Source organism: Pezoporus wallicus, unplaced genomic scaffold (genome assembly GCF_028554395.1).
Source record: "Pezoporus wallicus isolate ANWC-B61680 ecotype Strahan unplaced genomic scaffold, APGP_CSIRO_Pwel_v1 contig_5069, whole genome shotgun sequence".
Taxonomy (NCBI): Eukaryota; Metazoa; Chordata; class Aves; order Psittaciformes; family Psittacidae; genus Pezoporus; species Pezoporus wallicus.
Window position 1 is genome coordinate 3,963,071 of NW_026642361.1, and position 15,609 is coordinate 3,978,679.

The 15,609-nt window shown below is 35.8% G+C and overlaps 1 protein-coding gene across 4 annotated transcripts in view; it reads right to left on the reverse strand.

Moving 5' to 3' along the window:
• Positions 1–15,609, reverse strand: part of SYT1 (synaptotagmin 1) — a 357,216-nt gene that overhangs the window by 214,358 nt on the left and 127,249 nt on the right. The gene's annotated exons all lie outside the window — the stretch shown is intronic.

Sequence of the window (15,609 nt, forward strand, 5' to 3'; positions counted from 1 at the left end):
AGACCTAAAATAAATAGATTTTAAAATTAAAAAAAGGAAAAGATAAAATTTAAATATCATCCCTTAAAGTTTTATATTGGGAAAATGTCTGGACTTTATCTTAAATGCTGTTTTTAATTTTATACATTACACACCTCAAATTATACATTTTGTATATGAATTCATGTAAAAATATGACATAGAATAATAGAATCATGGAATTGTTAGGGTTGGAAAGGACCTTAAGATCATCTAGTTCCAACCCCCTGCCGTGGGCAGGGACACCCTACTCTAAATCATATCACCCAAGGCCTCATCCAACCTGGCCTTGAACACTGCCAGGGATGGAGCATTCACAACCTCCCTGGGCAACCTATTCCAGTGCCTCACCACCCTAACAGGAATGAACTTCCTTCTTATATCCAACCTAAACTTCCCCTGTTTAAGTTTTAACCTGTTACCCCTTGTCCTGTTACTATAGTCTCTACTGGTTTTTTTTCCTTCATTTTGATTGCATGTAATACTAACTTAAGTAAGTTGTATTTATGGATCACAATGACATTTATTTTTACACAAAGTGGTCTGTGGGAGAACAAGAGACAATGTTGATAAATTGTATCTTGAAAGTTCTAACTGAATATGAGAATAAACATTTCCACAAGAGGACAATTAAGTGTTGGTACAGGCTGCCCAGAGAGGTTGCAGAAACTCCATCCTTGGAGGTTTTCAAGACTTGCCTGGAGAAAACACTCAGCAACCTTGCTAAACTCAAGTGCGGATCCTGCTTTGAGCAGGAGGCCAGGCTGGGATACCTCTCAAGGTCCCTTCCAATGTGAATGATTAGGTGATTCTTTAGTTTCAGAGTCAATCAAATTGTTTCTTTTGCTTCCTTTGCCAGAGATACCTGCTGATACCAGCTCCCCTCTCATTGAGGGGACAATGAGGAACAAGTATTGTAACTAAGCATTATTCATTGTTTTATAGCTTATCTTCAACCTAAAAACATCACAACTCATGGCAATAAGCAAGTCTGATACTAAGATTTTTGAATCAAGAAATAAAATAATCAACGTGCTGTGTGAAGAATTACTTCTTTCAGATCTCTGTGTTGCGCGAAAGAGAAAAGAGCAGTTAATCTAATTATAAATCGAGTGCTTATCAAGTTTTAAATCCAAAATTATATAAAATTATTAAATAGAATATTTTAATCACTGGCATTAATTAAAAAGAATAGTGACTTATTGTCCCAATACCAAAATGCTTTGATGAAAAGATGACAAGAAAGACGAACAGGAAATGAGCAGGGGTGATATGAAATGACATATCTTGTTATGCCTATTTCTGAAAAATCGCAAAAAATAACTGTGCAAACATGAAAAAATCCACACATATCTAAAAAGAAAGAGTTATCTGAAAATGCTTCACACACAAGTGTCAGAATTTTTTTCAGAACAGAAGCTCAGAATTGTGATCACTGTGAGTTTTAAGCTATGCGCTGTGCTTCCCTAATTCTGCAATGACACGTACTGTGCAGTTCCAATGTAGGGCAGCTTCACAAACAAAACAGTGGCAGAATTTAATTGAGAAAAACCCAGGCAGTCGAATTCAACTGTTTATTTATCACATCATGCTTGTATGGTATTACAAATAAAATAATCATATTGCTACTATTATTAATAAGATAAACTTATGGCTTTTATTACTGAAGCACAAAAGAGCAGTGGTCTCTTATGGCCAACCTTCACAGCAGGCTGTAATTTCGTCACTGTGGTTTCCATGATCTGAATGGTTTTAGTAAAATTAGGTACACAATAAAAAAAGGCCCTGAGATAAAAGAGCAAAACTCTCAAATATAAAATAGATGCCGCTTTAGAAAACAATAGCTGTTTCTTTAAAGGTTTTCTCAGCCTTCCATAAAACTTGTGGAGGTAAGAATAAACTATGAGAGTGACCTGATAAGATTAGTCAAGCCAGACAGAATTGCCTAACCTGGAAATCTAATCTTACTGAAGGCAATAAAAATGCAGTATGCACAGGCATAAAACATGCAAGCTTAGATGAATTTTGAAGATCAAGGCTGACAATTTACTTCTTACATAGCTAATTATAACTAACTGCTGGACACTTATCTGCCTGGAAGTAAGACTGCAAAAAAAGTTTTGTGTTTTTAAAACTGTGTAATTATTTGCAAGTAACCATGGGAACTGGCATTAAACAAAATGTCCTTTTCAGTGCACCTTTTAATTAGACGTATAAATTCATCTCTTCCCCACCAAAGCATTTCCTTTGTCCCTCAAGCTTTGACATTAAATATTAATTTAGGTATAAAGAATGATCTTAACTTTTACAGTGGAACAGAAAATAATAGCGTAAGCAATAAGAACTGACCATTTTCACATCTGTGTTACCCCATTGAAATTGGGATAATTATACACAGTCCAGAGAACTACTGTACTATATAATGACTTTTGACATAGGGCTATTACATATTATTCCCAATTCTATTAAAGACCATTATTGACCCCCTTTTATGTACTGAAATTTCAAGAGACCATGAACATGCCTTACAGTAAATAGACTTCTAAAAGCAAGGTTATAAATTTAAGAAATAACCCCACCTTTGCAAGTGTCACTTGCAGAAGACAAAAGAGCTACAGAATATAATATTTCACATTTCTGACCCCCTTAGCCAGTAGCTAAAACATCATCTTGGGAAAAAATTCAAAGTTTCACATATCGATGTGTGAACTGCTCTTTATTCTTTCAATATTTTTGTTTAAGCTGAACTGTGACTTGAAAAGTCCTAAAAGATATCATGGGAAAAGACACAGAAATGAAGTGATCTCTTCTTCCATAGTTATAAATATCTAAATCACCCATCTACCCATCTACAGAAATCAGGCTTAAAGAAACCAAATATTTACTAACGCCAGCAACTGACAGAATGGTCAACTAAAGGGAGTTAATTAGGCAAACTACTTTTGCTAGGTTACCTCAGATATGCATCTTTAATTAAAAAGCTAAAAACCGTACCTGTGTATCCTGGCAGCTCTACTGGAATAAATGGGTGGCATTTTAGTAATTACGTTTCAAAGGCACCACACAGTGCTTTGAATCAGACAAGGTCTGTCTCTGGGGAAGGGCCATCTAATGGGCTCTCCTTAAGTAATACTCTGCTGCTGGTTTAAAAAGTAGCATTACTGTAACTTGGGGGTGAACTGATTGCTTGTCCTGATAACAAGTGTTATTCACTGTAAGCGCTAGAGAAAAAGCTGGGTTTCCACAACAAGGTGTAAGGATAAAACATAAGTGGGAGAGGAGTGCACGACTAAACAACAGTAGAGCACATGTTCCTTGATTTCGTTCCCTGGATGTGACAGCTTTGGCAACTGACAGCAGGGACTGAGAAATGGAAAGCCAGCTTTCTTAAAGGTACCAGGAACACATACAATGATCATAAAAAGTTCTTGAAGCTATTTTCAAGGTCTCAAGTTTCAAGACTCATAAGGTTAGTGAATATAAACACTAACAAATATTAACTAGCCACCTGCACATCCAAATGCAATCAACAAACGCAGAGTACAGCACTAACTGTAAAGAACATACAGAATAAGCAGCATAACACCAAAAATGCTGCAGTATCAAGCATAAATAATGGGGGGGGGGAGGGCTAGAGAAGATAAAAAAAAAAATACCAAAACAAACAAGGAGGAAAAAAAACACATATCATAACAGAAGAAAGATCTCAGATCCTTTAGAACTGACTCATCTTCTTTATTAGGAAGGTTTACCTAGCTAGAAGTCATATCCTACCTACCAACAATTATTAACTATAGTAGAAATGTGCTTTATTCTCCACTGAAGAAGAGAAATTTCTCTTGGAAAATTAAGTGTTCCATGAAAAGCAAACAGAATTAGAATCTTTCCCCACAAAACTTCCCCATACCAGCCAGCATTTTTCCAGTGGACATTTCTGTCAATCACGAGCTGTGCCAGCAGGTATGTTCTGCACAGGATTACACCCTTGCCACAGATCTGTTTCATCAGCAGGGATCTGCCAGATTCTCCTCTATATGCAAGAAGTATAGCTGAGCATCAACCTAAGCATTTGCCATTTCTGTACAAAACTGTAATTAATTATCTTTTACAAATGCTAATGTGAAGACCACCTTGTTCATATGAGTTAATAAGGCACCAGGCATAAACAACCATGGAAGGTGAGAACTTCAAAGTTGAAGTACATGTGGAGTTTAGAGTAACTATGTAAATTATTGTCAATTTTCTATGGACTGTACAGTATTTTATTAGTGATCCTATCACAAGGTGGTAAGATAATTAGCAATACTGATGTAGGAAACTCCATCCAAAAGCAAAGCAACAAAACCTGTTTCAGGTTTCTTCTGAAGAAAGTCTTGTATTGTAACTCATTGTTCCAATGGGAAAAAAAAAAAAAAAGTGATGTGGCAGTAAATTTCACTCAGCAAAGAAGAAGCACTGCCCCAACAGCATCAGAAAATGACCAGTCAACCAACCTGTCAATATGCTCTTATCAAAAACTTTAAAAGGGATAGAAGGTTGTGCTTACCAATAAAAGGTATTTGTGTAAAACAAAGAGACAGTCAAATCCTAACACACAGAAATGCATACACTATCTTACACAGTCAAACTGTTTTGGCATGCTTTAGTAAGGGTACCGAAACTGAGTACTGTGCACGTACCATTATTAGCTTCCCAGAACACCAACTCAATTACAATTGTTCATTAATAGTGTACAAAAATATAAAATACACATCCAAAACACACTTGAAACCATTTAATCTGTGAACAAGCATTGATATAAACCATAGACACCTAACTGTGAAAACATCTGAGGCAGCATTCAACATCATTTCAGAGTACAGTAACTGTTGCCTACAGATCAGACACTGTGTATCACTGCCAAATATTTCTACTTTTTTTTCTAACCAGGCACAAGCTAGAAGAAAAATTGAAACCTCTCTGAATGGCTACTCATATTTCGGGTGAAAATGACAGAAGTTCTACAGAAAATATACTGGAGGTCAAGACAATCACAAGAGAAAATCAACTTTTTTTTCATTAGGCCATCTGGAGGAACTTACTAGTATTTCGACAAAATCTGTACTTTCATTCTTCCAGCTCTAATTTGTCATTGCTCTTGTTTACCAATATAGGTAATATACCTGTAACAAATATCCTTTCCATTACACCTTATTTACACCTTTCAGATGTAAATAAATATTGACCCTTCAGAATCAGTTCTTGGGCCTCTTCCTTCTTTATACTGATATTAACTCGTAACTTACTGAAGAACGTCATCCCTATTTTAACCTGCTCACCCTTACTTATTTAATTTCAATCTCTTGCCCTTTCTGAGAGAAATCGATGGTACAAATCACATGAAATTCTAGGTGAACAAAAAAAATTCACCCAGTCAGAGAAGTAAAAGGTAGTAATACATGTATTAAACATGTTAAATGAATGCAGTTACTATGGAGATCCCTTTTAGATCTAAACAACTGTGACGTTTCATCCTTACTCTTTGGTATTATCACTCCAAGTCCTTAATTCTTTCCTTTCTCTGCAGTGCAGTGTAATATCTTTTCTGAGGATAACTATTTCTAGATGTAGCCTAAAAAAAATTCTGGTCCCTGAAAACTAAATGAGCAAATCCTTTCTATTGGCACCACACCAAGTCCAAACATGATTACTGAGTTTAAGAAGTCAGCAGCATGACAGCCGATGAATGCTTCTTTTAGAAACAATTTGACATCTCCTGTTCTCTAATTTTGGTGGGTTTTTTCTTGGTATCAGTTGAGTGTTTGATTGTTTGTGACACCTCAAATTGTGACTGTAACCCAGGGCTGGTCTGCTCTTCCTGTTAATTTCCATGAGAAGTACTAACTATACTTCAATTAACTTGAAAAGATCTTACATACAAACATCATTGAAATCTCCTGAAAGTTATTTCTAAACCCCTATTTTGAGATAAATTCCATAAGGCAGGTTGCATCACAGTATATCATCAATTAACATAGCTCTGGTAACTCTGAATTACTGAGTTTCAAGTTGTTAAAGAATTGTTCAACTACCCTATCATAATTGTCTGCTAAGAAGTTGTGACAGCACTTACACCGTATTCCTAAGCTAAAAAAAAAAAATAATAATGATGAAGCAACATTTTGGTAACCAGAAGGTAACCAGAATATATGTCTAGGAATAGGCAAGGCTAAACAGGGACACATATGCTGTATGCTGATTCACCTCCTGAAAGCCACATACTGTTTGGCAGCACAGCAGTGTTAAGCACTACAGAAATGCCTTTACTCACATCTCAATCACCAACTTTATAGAGCATCTTCAGAGAAGGCTTTAATATGCCTTTGTATCCCTGATGATTTTAAGCTGCAATGATTCGCAACTGTCATACAGTTCTGTTAACGGCTTTCCTCCTACCATGCAGCTCATGATAATCTGTAACTCATAACCTGTCTCTTTCTCACTGACTGACCAACAGATTAACTCACAAAACCAGTTTATTAGTCAGACTGTTCAACAGTTTTTTGAACCTTGCACACATTTTTTTAAATCTCCTATTGCTCCTGCAGAGAAATGGATGTGCTCTTTCTGAATAACAACTTGCTTAACCATCCATATTTATTTTTGGCGTTGTATCTGTATCACTCAGCTGGCTGATAGTTGCACTTTGGTGGCACTGTTACTGGGAAGCTGATGTTGAAGAGATGCTGTAAACCTGATATATATTGTAGCAAATAAAATAACAATCAGATTAATAAAACAAAGCTTTACTTAGTCTCTAGAAACAAGGAGATCATTCAAATAACCTCTCAAGGTTTTGTAATTTTATCATGACGTTCCTGGGTTTATATGTTAAACCTCAGAGATTCCTTTTCACAAGCCTAATAGTGTATTTTTAATAATAGACTTTTCTTTATTTAAAACTCATAAAATTCAGTATCACTGTAAAAATGAAACATTTTCCAGAGCTTCTGGTTGATTTCTTTCAATTCAGCATTGGAATTTCAGCTGAGAGAACACTATTTGACAACTGAGGACATAATGTTCCAGCAAACAGAGGAAAAAAGCAACAGAGAGACAGAGAGCAAAAGCAAGAGAGCACAAAGGCATGCATGCAAGGAGAAACGAAAGAAACGCAAATATGGGGGTTATTTTGGAGCTCTTCATAAAATATCTAATCAGCAGAAAACAGAAGCTCTTCAAACAGATCAGACATAGTGTGCTATAGGCAGATAATTTGGAGAACTCACTATGTGCTAAAGCTAAGGGTTTAACAGCCAACAAAAAGGCAGAGAGATCATGTATTCATGTATCATCTATAAGCAAATTTAGTGTGTTCTACCTGAAGCAATGTAACTTTATATCCCTATTCCCACAGTATGTATAAAAGGAAGTAAAAGAAGAAGCAAAGCTATAAAGACAGTTTGCTGACTGGGATGAAAAGATGCCCAAAGAGCTTTGAGCTTATGTCAAGGAAACAAATACTTGCAGAGAGAACAGGTACAAACCCCAGGTTCCCTCACTGTTCTATAGTATAACAGTAAGATACCTAGGCATGGGGAAGAGGCAATGTGCATATAAAACCAAGCACTTTCTCTGTGTCTACACACATTGCTGATCACATGAACAGGTTCCATCCTAGCTCAAGCAGCTCTCTGTAAGGTCAGTCACAACCTTGCTACAGAACATACAAGTGAAAGAAGATGCATTTTACCCCTATTACTATCTTTTTGAAAGCAACTCTATGAAAAAGATCAGAAACTATGGAAGCTACAAGAAAACAAATTAGGTGACCCTAGGGAATGAGGGATCTTTTCCAGAAGAGTATGGTCACAATAGCTCTAGAAGAAAAGCTAAATTTAGATAGAGCTGCCAATAAAACAGTAGCAAAGGGAGAAACATGGGAATATAAACAAAAAATGAAAGGAGAAAGGAGAATGAGAAGCAATAAAGGGCTAGATGTCATAATAATATGTAGCAGATTAGGATAATTATACCAGAGCTTTCCTCTTCCCTGGCCCCATCTCATTATTCAGGCTTATAAAGTCTGCTGTTTTTCCCCAGGAGAATGAACAGGGGAGGGAGGGAGAGTTTATACTGGTAAAAACGGCAGCAAGAAACTCGGTTTGATGTTTGTAGGATTTGTTCATTGTTATACAGGTACTGGCAAGATTAGAAGATTAGGAAACACCAAGGAAGGTGGTTTTTTTTGTTTGTTTTTGTTTTTTGGTTTTGTTTTTTTTTTAAGCCATGTTTACTCAACAACAGATATAATCTCAGTTTCTTTTAGCACATATCAAAAATAATTAGGTACTGATGAACACATTTATCTAACAAGCCTTTGCAATACTGGGAGAGTATCAGCTCATTCTTTTCATGCCAGTAACAATACAATCAAATTCACCACAGGAATGAATTCCAACCTCCTCTAAAGTTATGCACCACCATGCCCATTTTTAAAAGGAAAGCTACTTAAGAGGGTTTAAGCAAGTTGCTTATGTCTGCTAACACATCCTTGGAAAATTTCAGTATCAGACATCCGGATTTCTTCCATGACTTTTCTTTTTTCCCTCTCTTCTAATTTATTTATTTTTGTCTTTGATTTGGGTAGTGGGTCTACATAAGCACTCTTCAAGCTGTGAAGCACAATTTAATAGGAAAAAGAATCCCCAAATCAAATGAAAGTACAGTTAGTTAAGTAAAGTTAATTTTGGAATAGCACAGTGAAAATGTGCTAGAGATACACAAGAGATACACATTAATGAAAAAAGAACTTCCAACAATAACACTAAAAATGCTCGACAAGAACAGGAAAAACTTCACTCTAACTCAGGATACAGCAAGGGTCATCCTTGCTAGTACTGCCACAAAGAGGCTGGAGGAAATGAAGTCTTGGTATTGATCAGCCATGAAGGACAGCCCACATATGAATGGCAAGGTACAGCTGTCACACTCTTGTGAATGCCAGAAGGCTCTGAAAGCCACTGTGTATGATCTATGATGGAGTTGGATAGCATGGCACTGCTTTTCACATGCTTCAAATCACAGTAGGTGTAAGTAGAATTCTAGTTGTGATTTAATATAATGAGTCTACTCAGCAGATCATTAATAAAAATTACAATTATTACTTCTGGAGGAAACAGTCTTTAAAATATATGTGAAAATAGAACAAACATAAAGAGGGCTTGCAAAACATTATATGAACATATATGCATTAACAATGGTTTCATATAAATTGTATATAACCCACCATTTTTTTAACAACTGTTTTTTAAAGCAAGTCAGGTTTCCAGTTCTTTCATTATTTTCAAATGGATATGGAAATAGCCCACAAGGATTGGGATGTGGACTGGTTTTCCAGAGCATACCTGGAGTGGCTGCACTGATAGGTCACAGCTTCAGACACTGAGGCTTGCAAATAATCAAACCGCACAGAAAATATAAAAATGACAACAAAATAGCAACTGAGATGTAATGATTCCTTATTACAAGCATATCTGTAGACAGCAAACATATAGATCTTTTTGAGGAGCATATGGCTTCATATATAAAAAGCTACTGATTCTATTTTCCTTTAGAATTGTCTAAGTATATAAATTTAAAGTTCAGATGTCATTTCCTTTTTAAAACTTCCCTAAATGCATATTTGCCCAATAGACCATAACTCTCCGAAAGGAATCACTGTTATCTACAGGATAAACTATTAACAGTTTAATAGCTAGCAGTTTATTAACTAATGGTTTAATGCAGTTTAAAGTTCTTAAAATTATTATCCCTGAAGGAAAATTAGATCTTTAAATAAACTCTGTTGGTGTTAAGCATTTCATTTAAACTAAATTTGCAAATCCTGAGACTCACTTCCAAGAGCAAAATCCCATCAAAAATGGTTAAGGTTGCACAGTCTAAATGACATCTTATTTCTTTTTTCTCATCCTTCTTCCTAAACCAAATGTTCTCACTTGGCATCACAACTTGTAAGGATGAGTGAAACAGGCTTATGGTGTAAGAGCAGCCTAGGCACTCTTTCTCTTAGAAATGAAAAGGTATTGCGAGACCTATTATATGAAAGATCAAAGTGTACTGCTGCACAGAACTAACAGAGACCTCTAGGCTATCACGCATTTTACACAGTATTGCCAGACTTTGCAATAAATGTTTGGGAGTTATCTTTGGAAGCTCCAGCTCCTGGATCCATGTGACTGCAGGAAAACCTCTCCTTTCTATTAGAAAAAGTACCCTTCTAAACCTCAAGATTTTGGAGGTTTGGCAGTTATGGAAATTGGGGAGAACTAAGAAAAAACCCCAAACACATGGCTCATGGAAAAAAACCCACAATCTTAGTATCTTCAATGGCTTACCTAAAGTTTTTTTAACTGGAGAGGTTGTAAATATGGCCTATTTTTTACGAGCTTTATGACCATCATGTTCAACAACTTGTGCCTTCAGCTCAGATGACTGTTGTTCCATTTATTAGCATAGCTACAAGAGTCACAAGTATGAAATACATCAATTACTACTGCTGTAAGAACCCTTGTGCCAAGGCTCCTCTCACAGCAAAACCATGTCTTTGCCTCTTTATCTTGCAGTACAGAACTGAAGGTACAGAACCAGAAACACACTGCAGATGCACTGCTAACATATTCCAGAGCATCCCTCATCACTCTTAATTTCTAGCTGTTCTAAAGTATGCACACCCTCCATCCCAAAATCCTAATCTAAGAAATCCCTTTTTTCTAACATACTTCTGAATTTTGCATTTTCAAAATTATTTATTGCAAGAAAAATTCTACAGTGCCTATTTTCATGCACTTCACATATCAATAGAAACACAGCAGACTAATATCATAAAACATATTTTTATGTGATATCTTTAGTAATGACTTTGCAAAACATTTTTATTTACATGGAGAAGTGAATAATGGAATTTCCTATTTTCTTTGTCTTTTCGGAAATGTCAATACACTCATAACTTAAAAATGCATCTTTTCTCATTCCTGAGTACTGATTTGAATGAGTTTCATTCGCATAAGAAAAGCTGTCAAGATGTGACATTTATGATGGCTATATGTCTTCAAAGTAAGATTTATAGTGCAAAACATTGAAAGAAGGCAACAGACTCATACTTGGAGAGGATCCAAACCTGCCAAATAATGCTCCTTAGCTTCCACCAACTCCATACTGAGAAGTCACCTTAACCTGTATTATACATAATCACTTGTATCACATTAGCTATCTTTTGAGTTAACCTTCACGCACCATAAATGAAAAATAGCAGAGTTGACAAGAAATTCTGTCCTCGAAGTTCCTAATTGAAGTGTGAGTCATTACAAGGACAGTAACAGAACAGTGACAGAACTGGCTGTCTCTAATTCTCTAACAAAATGTGGGCTGGAATCCACCTACCAGGAATTACAAAGATATATATCCAAAGCTAACCTGGCAGTCTCTAAAAGAGGACTGTGCAAAGAGATTAAGAATTCCAAAACAAAGGCAAGTGCTGATTAAAGCCCATTCTCATAAAAAAAGAACACCAAACCACCTCCAAAAAGCACGCAGCACTGCAGATGTCTATTCATTTTGTCTGATTGTATTTAGAGACAGGACTGCAATAGCAGTTACTAACGTCAGCAAAGCTGCATTATGATGACACAGTATAATTTTTCTTACTGAGAGATTTTAATCACAAATATTAAATGCAGTCAGTAACTAAAAAGTAAAAAAATCCAAACAAATGACCAACCTCCCCATTCATAAACACAGATAACATAGATCCGTAATGAAAACTGTGGGAAAAAGAAATTTTGATACTAAAATCTCTTTGATATGTGGACCATAGAAACAGTTCATTATAGTAGCTTCCTGGAAGTTACCCCAGTAACTGTGTAAAAATGCTGCCATTTGTATACATAGTATGATTTAATGCAGAAAAACCCAACCCGTTTTTAAGTGGAAACTTGGTGTTATTCTGAAGAAGTCTGATTTACAGCCATAGCCAAGTTGATATTCAATGTAAAGTCTAAAAACAGCAAATTACAGTACAGGAACACAGTCTACAAGACAAGAAAACAAGCACATGCTAACCTTACTGACTGAAGCTGGCTTGTGAAATTCCAACCAGCAAATTAATCTAGTATTTTGCTTTTGAAACCTAATGTGCAAAGGCTGTTAAAGTCTAATGCAGCAGCAGGCCCTGCATCTGGCTCCTATGCTTAAAAAGTGTGCTTATTTCTCTTACTGTTTTTTGCTGGAACAAGGAAGCAGTTGATAAAAACACTTATATTTCACACTAAATATGTGCAATAACATTGAAAAATGGAAAATACAGCACGGATTTCCAATGCAAAACTTCCAAGTAATAGATAAAATATCAGACAATAAATTTATGAAAACCATTGAATGGCTGAAATAGTTAAAATCCTAGCTGAGAAAAATATGATTACATGATTTCTGGGGCACTTGGAAAACACATCATTTGAAAATGTGTTCAGAAAAGTATGTGTTTACCAATTGAAGAAAAATCTGAGAAGCTGCAGCAGATAGATTAAATAGTAGAGAGTAATCAATCACGGTGCTAAAATGATAGATGACATCTAAACTGAAGCCCCAGGGAAGTACAAACACAGAGCCATTTTGTAAAATTAGGTTGCATAACTAGCATACCTCAAAGCAGTACAGAATCTAAATCCGTGTCAGAGATCTCACATTTAAAAATGCAAAGCTGTGCCTGCACTACAAGATCGATTAAAAAAAAAAAAGAAAAAAGAAAAATGAGGTTTTGAGGCACAGAATTCTGTAAGCATATGAGTCACAGAGAATATACTACTCTGAATAGTCTCAACATAATAACCAGAAGAGAGCCAAAATAAAAAACCTTTGCACTATGCCAGTGCTGCTATATAATTCGCTGGAAGTTCACGCTTCCACCCAGGGAGAAAAAAGAAACTAATTTAAGTGAAAAAAAGTGAAACTAATTTAGGGGAAGACCTCATTAAAGAATTCAGGTAGTGTGAACACTCGAATGAACTATTTTATGCAAGCCTGCAGTACACGCACATGAATTTTAATGGGCAATGACAAAACCTGGGAGCACAGGGAATGAGGGCGCTTCCATGCTGCTTCTAGATTACTATATTGCAATGAAAGATTAAAATCGTAATGCAAGGGAAGATTATTGTTATTAGCAGTGAACATTCAGAAACCACAGGGTCATTTCTTTTTGAAGGCTCATAAAATCAACTTTTACAAAACTGTCTCTTCCAAACCTAGGAACCCTTCATGTAGCTACTTCATTTATGGTACTTTACACACCTCTAGATATACTATAGTAAATAGCAAAATATAAACCATGGTAGCTTTTGAAATAGATATTAGAGTAAACAATGGTAACATTGCGTGCTCATGTGCATGAATTTAGTTTTCCTACACATAATGGAGTCAAACTGCCCATACAATGATTTTCAGTAGGGCAAACTTCCTCTGCTCACAGAACACAGTCTGGCCATCATCCTCCTGTATAAGTGCTTCGTTTGTGCAGCACCCTAATTTATGCCACTTGCCTTTATTAAACAAAAATGAAAAAAACTGTTATTAACCAGCAGCCACCAGATATGTTGATTATCTGATAAAATACAGCATGCGGCAGATGAAATCTGATTGCTGATGACTATGTGGAGGTCAAATGGGCACCTTTTTTGGAACACATGTTGCAAGATTTTTTTCCTCCTCCACAAAAGATGACATCAACCCTTTGCAATATCAAAGACAAATGATACAGGCCCTTCTATTTAAACCTGAGATGAGAACAATTAAACCCCCAAAAATACAGTATGTTATGATTTTTATTGTATTCTGTTCTTAATAAGAACAATATTAATTTTATCTTCTTCCTATATCTGGAATCCAATTATTTTTTACCTCTCAGCACTGGGTATTTTAAAATTTAGGTTTTAATTAAGGTTGGGAGAAAAAAAGTATTTTAAAGCAAAGATCCAAAGTGTCAGAAGAATGACTTGTTGCTTAGCATATAAATAACATACAGTTCACATGGGTGTTTTAACCAACCCCAGAGGTAGCCTACATGAACTTCCCTAAATGGTTGAATGTATAGCCTGATCAAGCTGCTCCTCACTGATGACAGATGAGAGATAAATGTAATCTTATTTCTGTTTTATTATTCTAATTTCTCATGTATATTCCAAAGAGAGTATTAAATAAATTACATATTGTAAATGTTAAATAACCACTGTACAGTTTCATTTCTGTAATTATATATTCATTGTTAGATCATTTGTAGCTTATAATCATAATAGCATGACTGATAAAATTAACTGATGGATACTATGAAAAGGTTCTGTCAACCTATTCTGCCAGCAGGGGAGAGAAAAATTTTACGTGATGGAGTACCAATATTAATTGATTAATTTTTTCTCACTATACACAAATCCACACTATTCTGAAACTGCTGCCTGGTACTTCTGGCCACTTGACACAGGAATACAAGTGAGGAGAAAGTTTTGGAGTGTCTGCAGTAGTGAAATCTACTTTCTACAAACAGGCCTCCAACAACTACTTTTTTTTGTATACATACACTAGTTGAGTTATACAAATTGCATGAAATTGCTAATATTTATGTATGTAACTGTCAGTCATCTGATGCCAAAACATAAGGTCTGGGGGAAAAGCATAACTGATTTAGTTGAAGGTATCCCATGTGTTAAATAACAACTCCTAAAAGTTCCACCATATCTTTCCACATGTCAAATAAAAATTGCAAGAGCTGAACCCTGTTACACTATGCTGCAACCCTTCACAAGTTCCTTAGATACAGGCATATGGTATTATTTGCATTATTACCCAACAACAACATCAGCAATGCTCTTGGTCTGCAGACTTCCTATTTGGTACTAGAAACAGCAAGCTCAAACTTTGCCAAAGATCAGGAAGATTCTAAGAGGTTTATACATATTCTTTTCCACCAAAGTTTTATTTTTGCTGTTTGCCAAAAAATATTCAAGATTTATTTTTATCAAAAACTAGTCTGTTCCATACACCAGTTTAGCTACATGAAGAGAGATTTCATATGTGTCAATAAAATTCCTTCAGTTCTTCATTACATACTGTCAAATGTACATTCTAGAAGCAGAATGGTGCTGAAGAGCACATATACTCTGTACATTACTTACTGTCCACAGTCTTCTCCCACGAAAAGGCAAGCTCTATTAACACCTAGCACAGATGCACTGTTTTGTTAAAACTGTTAATAGAAATGCCTTCACATTGGTTCTCCAACTATATTGCTACCTTTTAATACCCAGCAATGCAGTACACCCATATAACCTGCTATGTTTCCCAGGGCATATGGTTTAGGATTGGCAATAAAAGCAGTGTCTGCTCTGTACTGTATCACGACTGGAACTTAACCAGCAATCTGAGATTTCTTTCAAAGGATGACAGAAATCATCCACAACAGAACCATAGCTCATTTTCTTGTCTCAGTGAGTAGTCTTAATCTCCTGATGTTCACTGTGATTGAAGATACTGTGCAGTGAACAGCACAGCTATGACCAGGGTAGT